We start from the raw sequence: 8204 nt of genomic DNA on the forward strand, positions 1-8204 counted from the left end.
GTGGGTAGAAAGTAGACGACAATGTCACAGACAAAAGTCATCAAACAGGTAGAAAGCAAAGGAGATGACACAGGAAGTAAAGGGATCGAGCAGGGAGGTAGGAAGAGTCGAAGATGGAGGGGAAGCTTAATGCCTGAAGCAGATGGGGAATAAAACAATGGGGGAGCTGTGACATGATGGGATTCCCCTACAATCCCCTATTTGCCTGAGACGGAGTCATGTGCGGGAATGAAAACCAAGGGGCACACGTATTTGTGTCTCTACACAAAGGGTTCATTGAAACAAGATGCCCATAAAAGAGTAAAATAACCTACAATATCCTGCAAAAAACAAAACAAAAAATAAACTAGAAGCTACAACGGAGAAACTTCTGCTGTGTGGTTTTATATGGATTGGGAACACGTAACTGGTGATGTGATGAGTGACTGCACATTGTGTAACTAGTAACAGTCTGATTTTACACAACAGGCCCAAATATTTCCACACACACTTAAACACATGCCAACACACAAACATTCAGCCATGTTACTCGAACTGTAGTAATGGGTCACAGAGAGTTAGTTAACAGCTCTGCTGCTCTCCTTTGTGTTTGCTTCCTCTCTTTTCTTTTTTTTTTTTTTTTACAGTAGAAAGCTTCAGTTATCTTTGTCACACTAAATATGGCTATTTTGTATTCCTCCCACCCCCACCATCAAGTTTCATTGGTTTATCCAGAAGAGTCTCCTTTTTTTACTCATCCCAATGCTCAGTTTGAGGTTTTTACTCTGAAGCAACTTTTGCTGAATTTCCAGAAAATCGACAGTCGCAGTGAATGAGACACTTTAAAAACAGCTATTACACAGAATATTCTCACATTCAGTAATATTACAAGGTGGATCTACTCCCTCGGGCTAGAATCATAGTGTGAATCAAACAAAATAAAATCCGACACTGAACCATAATTCAACACAAAAGCCTTTAGGCGGGACTCCCATTAACTGCTTGTGTCAACTATAAATCAGGCTTTAATGTGAATTTAATTTTAGAGACAGCCTAATGTGCAGTTGGATTTACACAGCTCCTGGTGGTAAAGCAGATATGGCGTCATCCACTCTGGGGCTGTTGATACACTTGCTTACAGTATAACTATGGCCTTGCATGTGTACTATGGCAACCTCATATACCTTGTGCTGATTTGTGTTGTGCACATCATCCAAAATTAACACTGCATTTACAAGTGTAGCAGTATAAAAGAATCAGAGCAGAACCTCTATGTCTGGTCGGGAAGGCGGAACTTTTAGCACTTTGAGCCGTTATCTCAACATTAACAGTGCTGCTGCGTACATCATGCAGAAGGTCACAAGGAAGAGATTCTGTTTTTTGCCAGGGACGATTAGGCTCCATTCTCTCCTGGTGGACAATCTTGCAGACACACAAAGAACTATGTGAACAATGATGCTGATGACAGAGGCAACAACTCACATGCTGCTTAATGTATGTGTATGTGTTCATAAAAAGCTGAAACCTTCCCACTCCGACTACATCTAAGGTATGTCACAGCTAAGTTAGTGAACGCGTCTTTCTCACGAAATCGGTAGTCACAGAGTTCTGTGTTGTGCTGAGGAAGTTATTTACATGCTTTGCCACAACTGGCCAATTGTTGTCTGACATATCCGCCACTGCCAAATACACCAACAATGTCAGCAATTTACTCTTTTGAGCAGTTCCTTTTTCTGTGCCCTGTGACTTATGTAACATTTAAAACTCACATCCTAAAAAATATGAAAATCGTGATGATTTTCAGTTTCGAGGACGTGTTGATGGTGGCAGTAGTGCAGCAATTGCTTTAAAAAAAGAGTTGCTTTGGCCATGCACGCAAACTTTCTGTTAAAAAGGATTATGGATATGCTTTTCCCCTGACACTGTTCTCAGCATGTTCTGTGATGAAGCCAAGACTAACTAACTTTAACCACAATTCTTGTAGTTGCTAAACTGTTCTTATTACAAAAAAGGAGATCTTATAACAATACACAGAGTGGAAATAGAAATAGTGTTTTGTTTCTTCTTTACTTGTTTTCAGTGGCTGGCTTCAGAGTCGTCTGTCCTTCATGTATACGCCAGGCAAATGTGAATGACCGATTTTAATGTTTACAAAGTAATTGTACGTCATTTTTGAGCAAAAAAACGGATTTTAGACTTGACTCAAATCAATGACAAACCCCTTATGCTGTGCTGTGCTATAACTTGACCTTGGCCACTGTACCAAACTTATTTGGGGTTTTTGTCTGTGTGCTTATGGCGTGAGTGTGTGCTATTTATTTCCATGGTTAGCTTAGAGCCATCAATGACTGTGTTTACATGCACTTAAGTAACCAGAATACTAAGGGAAAGCAGCTTTTTGGGGTAAACATATTTCAGAGTATTTGTACTCGGTTACTGGAAATACGTGCAGCAGCAGTGTAACCAAATTTCTCCCCACCTTGGACTTATTCTGGAAACCGAATTTTAACTGTATAGTAACAGAAAATGCTGCTTTTTGACTTTTCTTTGTGTGTGTGTATAAGATACACACATACACACAAATGAGGAGAAGCTAGTCTCTAGGTTTGTTCTTTGTCCAGTTATTTTTGACCAGGATTTGTCCTTTACCTCACATATCAAACAAATCTCTAGAACAGCCTTCTTCCACCTACGGAACATTGCCAAAATTAGGAGCATCCTGTCTCAAAGTGATGCTGAAAAACTGGTCAATGCATTTGTTACCTCTAGGTTGGACTACTGTAATTCCCTACTTTCAGGATGCCCCAGTAACTAAAGAGCCTGCAATTAATCCAAAATGCTGCAGCAAGAGTGCTGACTGGAACTAGCAAGAGAGATCCATAATATATAGAAGACCTCATAGCACCATATCATCCCAGTAGACCACTTCGCTCTCAGAATGCAGGCCTACTTGTGGTTCCCAGAATTTCCAAAGGTAGAATGGGAGGCAGAGCCTTTAGTTATCAAGCTCCTCTCCTGTGGAACCAGCTCCCAGTTCTTATTCGGGAAGCAGACACCCTCTCTACTTTTAAGTCTAGGCTCAAAACCTTCCTCTTTAATAAAGCATATAGTTAGTTATAGTTATGCTGCTATAGGCTTAGACTGCTGGGGGACCCACCACCCGATGCACTGAGCTCCTTTCCTCCTCTTGACCCTCTCTTCTCTCCTCTCACCCCACAATTGTCACCACTGTATGTCATTAACTCTGTGTGTTCTCTCCCGTAGTTGTCTTTGTCCTCCTCTGTCCCCCTCTCTCTGTCCCTTTCTGCAGGTGTCCCCCAGCTTTGAAGCTGTGTGTCTTCCAGCGTGCAGCTACTGGTCCTACCAACCTGCCCGATGTTTTGTTGTTGCTTTTTGTTGGTCTGTTCTTTTCTCTCTCCACTTTCCACTCACCCCAACCGGTCAAGGCACATGGCCGTCCACCCTGAGCCTGGTTCTGATGGAGGTTTCTTCCGTTAAAGGGAGTTTTTCCTCTCCACTGTTGCCTATGGCTTGTTCCAGGGGGAATTGTTGGGTTCTCTCTATACATCTTTATAATCTTGACTTTATTCTGTAAAGTGCCTTGAGATTACTTTGTTGTGAATTGGCGCTGTATAAATAAAGTTGAATTGAATTGAATTGAATTGAATTATACATACTAATGTACAACTTATCATGGATCTTTAAAAAGCACATATTAGACACATCTAGTCTATTCTCACATACAGCAAGAAAAAAAGAGAAAGTCAATAATGCTTCACATCTACATTTATTATACCAATTTAGTAGTAAGACAAAATATTCACTTCAAAAAGTATATCTCCCAACATAAGTTTCCAAAGAATTTAAGTCTGGTGGTATCTAGAGTACAGTATTGAATTCTGTAGAAAGATTCAGGGACTCCAGGGAAATATACGTGTGTGTAAAGACCAAGGGGTGGAAACCACTGCTGATTGTAAGTGACCTTCGAGCCCTTAGGCAGCACTGCATGAGAAACCATCATATTACCATGATGAATATAGCCACATGAGCCAGGGAGTAATTTGGAACACTCACTGTAATAAAAAGTCCACCACTGCATCCAGAAATGCCTGAAACTATTATGGAAGAAAGGAGCCATACATCAATTGTGTGCAGAAAACCCACAGAGTTCTCTGGATATGAGCTCATGTCAGATGGATTGGAAGACATGGAAACAGGTTCTGTGGACCAATAAGTCCATGTTTCAGCTTGTGTTTTGGAAAAGAAACAGACATCAAAAACCTTTCGGCCTGTTATCAGTGAAGGATGCATTTGTGATGGTATTGGGGTGCATCAGTGCTCCCAGCTTGGGTGAAATTGGTGGGATATTAGAAAGACATATAGTTCAAAAGGTGCTCTATTTCCCAGGATATCAGTGGATATTTTCTGCATGTACTGCAACAGCACGGCTTCACACACACAGTGTTTGCATGTGCTTCTCTGGCTGCCTCCAGTTCACATGTGTCTCCTAGTGAAACTGTATGGAGCATAATGACGATGAGAATCAGATAACAACATGGACTGTTGAGCAGCTGCAACTGCAACAACTAGTATGCTCACTTGTCACAACATGAAAAGATGATGTAAAACGGGTATAAACAGGACCCTGACCTTTTATGTATGTTGGGCAAACTCTTAATCTACTCATATTTAAAACATACTATTAAGGGGCCGAAAACACTGAAAATCTTTTCTTTCTACCTTTCTCAATTAAATCAAACTTTTTTATTGCACAGATGTGTGGTGTGCAACACATGTGTGAGTGTGTTAGCACCTTTAGATCTCGTGGGTTGGTTTTTTGATCCCGTTGCTCATAATGTAGCACGTGTGATAACACATAATGGGCTAATGCCTCAGGTCTTAGCTCAACCAGTTATTACACTTTATAAGTTAATATTATAGGAGATCCCTTAACAACTTACCTCCCATGCTAAATGTTAAAAAAATGTATGAGCTATGCTAAGGCGGACTATAAAGTAAGAACTGACAAGTTAAGCTTAAAGGTACTATATGAAATGAGGGGAATCACACGAATGTTGACATGACTCAGAAGCAGTACAGCCCTCCCTCTACACTCAGCTATGAGTGTGGACCACTGGGAGAATCTGACAGTTCCTCTTTACAAGGAAACATGATTTGGAGCACAAAATCCTAATAAGTTCCGCTTTAACTTGAATGAAAAATAAGTTACACACTGTGTCTTTCTATGCATTACATATTGTGAGCCTACACTTGCATACGTTCTCTTTTAGCGCTACCCTTTAGAATCACAGTGTTGTGAAATCAATGTTTGCTTGTCTTCTCTTTAATTATTTTTCCTTCTTGTCCATTTTTACTCTTCTCCATCTAGCTCTCTTTTCTCTGTCTACCTACTAAAACATGATCTTCCCATACAACTGAACAAAAAAACATGATTATGTTTTTGAACCAAAAGTGCAAATGATCATGTTGTGATGCCAAATACTTCTGAATGAAGCGATACATTCCAACCCCCTCTCACTCTGCTATCATGTTTCTTTTGCTCAGTGTGATTTCTCTTGTCAAACAACCCCTTCCATTCTCTTTGTTTCGCCCATTAATCGTTCCAGTCTGTCTACAGCCCTGTCTCCGTCCAGTTCATCTGTTTCTCTGTCTCTGTGAGAAGTTTAACCTACTTACACTACAGCTGTCTGATGAATAATGGAGGAGAGACGCTTACTATCAGCGTCTCCATCAGCCGGATTCTGCCTTTGATCTCTGCTCCTCTCCTGCCTTCCCTTCTCTCTTTTGCTTGCCTCCTTTCTTGTTTGACAGTTTGAACAAAAATCATCAGGAAAACCAGTTGTAATATGGTATTTGAATTTTTGGCTTTTCCAAAAACACATACACACAAAAACACACACACACACATAGACTATATTACACCACATTCATTACAAACCACATATAAATATTTGATTTTCACTGACACACGAAATGCCTTCTCTACAACAATACTGTATCTACAGTGTTGCACATGTATACATATTTAATGTACAAAACATAGGAATCCTAAATAATTGTTTGCTGGTTGGATTCTAGGCTCCTCCTGTAAACGTGTGTGTGTGTTTGAATAGGTCAATGAGAAGCAGCATCAAGCGCTTTAGGTACCGATAAGGTACTTTAGGTACCATTTACAGAGGTGGTGCACCATGAGCAGCACATGTTGTTACCCACTTGAAGTGAGAATTAAAGCAGCTGAAAGGCTTTCGGCATAGACATGCCGTGAGGCCGTAGCTGGAATTGAGTGAATTGAACTGAGCAACAGTGTGTTTTACTGCTTACAAATTTACCTTCAGCATAGGAAACAATATGCTGTTTCTTCCAAAGAATCCAAAGAATCTCGTAAAGAACCCAGAGGCTAAAAAATGAACGTGAAAGCATCCAAAGCCAACCACCCAGGTTGGGGAAATCTAAGAACTTGAAACCACTTTTTTAGTATTTAGTGTTTACATATGAGTTCTTGCTGATAGCAATCACTGATACAAGTATTAAACTGTTGTTCTTGTAGTGTGACTCGCTGGAAAGAAAATAAATCCACTCATAAATCCACTTCGTACTTAAGCTGATTAAAGACATTGGACAGAAATGGTCCAAATAGGAGTGGTAAGGTTGAAAGCTGGGGACGAACAAGCTGAGAGAGACTCTGCCACTCATAAACACTGCCACAGATTTCTAGTCACCTGACATATACGGTGTGGACAGAACCGGCAAACAGAGATGGAAATCACACTAAAACATAAATTCTCACATGGATTTGGTCCCAAAATAAACATGGAAGCAACGTCTAACTTGTGCTTTAGCAGGACAAAATAAAAAAAAAAAGACAGGAGGACCAAAGCACAGACTTGTTGTTGGGTTGTGAGTAGAGCCTAGTGATTGAAATGTAGGTAAAATAACTGTAAAAAAGGTGTTGTTATAGTTATTTTACCTACATTTCAAGTATCAGCTATGGTATTGTAGAAGTGAAGTGTACAAGTTTTAGAACATAAAGCTGGTATCACACGAGTACCTGATACTACGATCGGTATTAGCACATCCCTAAACATCATCAAAGATTACATAACAGTGGAAGAAGAGATCAATGGAAGTAGACATCCACACTGAACAGGCGTTACCTTTCTTCATATTTGAGTTAATGTCACAGATAAAACCTAATTGATGCGAGTCAGTGACTTTAGCCTTTGTACAAAATGCTACATTAATGCCAAGGTGACAAATTTAATAAAGAATCATTAACAAATATCTGGTTGGATGCTCAACTGTTACCATGGTGGCACCAAATCAGAAGGATGTGGTTTGCACAGACTCTTCTTCATCTGTTTGAATGAGCAGATTGAATGTGGGTTAATGTAAAAAAAAAAAATCAACCAATTAGCAGAATTCAAAGGTAGGATGGAGCTGAATTAACCTGCTTGGCTGCCCTGGTTTAAAAACGAACTGCTGGGTTTCAACTTTCTTGTCTTTCTCCAGCGATTTGTTCATTTTGATTTACGTTAAAACCACCAATAGCTTTTAATGTTGTGGTTGATCTGTGTACATCTAAAATTAAAAATGTAAAAATAAAGTGATTCAAACACATACACCTATTATATATAGTCAGGCCCAGATAGCCAGTGCAGACCGAATGATGTACTTGTGGTAGAGTAGAGAGACGACGTTCACACCCCTCAAATGTCAACAGTCCTGATTTCTTTTACTCTTGTCAGACAAGTCAAGATCAACGCTAGGTTAATTCGATTTAGCTGGTCCGTGCTGATTAGGCAGCAGAGTGCATGTTTGGTCAAAATTCATACAATTTTCATGGCTTCTTTTATGTTGTGTGGCCTCTTTCTGTTTTCTATCTACTGCAGATTTATACAAGCATCAAAATACAGTTTTAATGAGATTGTGTGAAATAACCAACGTCATCCACAGTGTACACTCATCCTGCGTGTAATCCTGTGAGCCTGAGCTCTGCAGAAACATTAGTAGCGCTGCAGTTTGTCGGCTCCTTTCTGTGGAGTTGATTAAACAAACATATCACACAGCAAAAACGTGTCATCACACAACAGCAGGAATGATGCATGTGTTTAATCTGCTGTCTGAATTTAGAGAGGCGTTGTGCACAATTTTACACATGGATGGCACAGTATCATGGTTTTATTCATTATTCATCTCTAAGCACT

The sequence above is a fragment of the Channa argus genome, chromosome 15 (assembly GCF_033026475.1).
Source record: "Channa argus isolate prfri chromosome 15, Channa argus male v1.0, whole genome shotgun sequence".
Taxonomy (NCBI): Eukaryota; Metazoa; Chordata; class Actinopteri; order Anabantiformes; family Channidae; genus Channa; species Channa argus.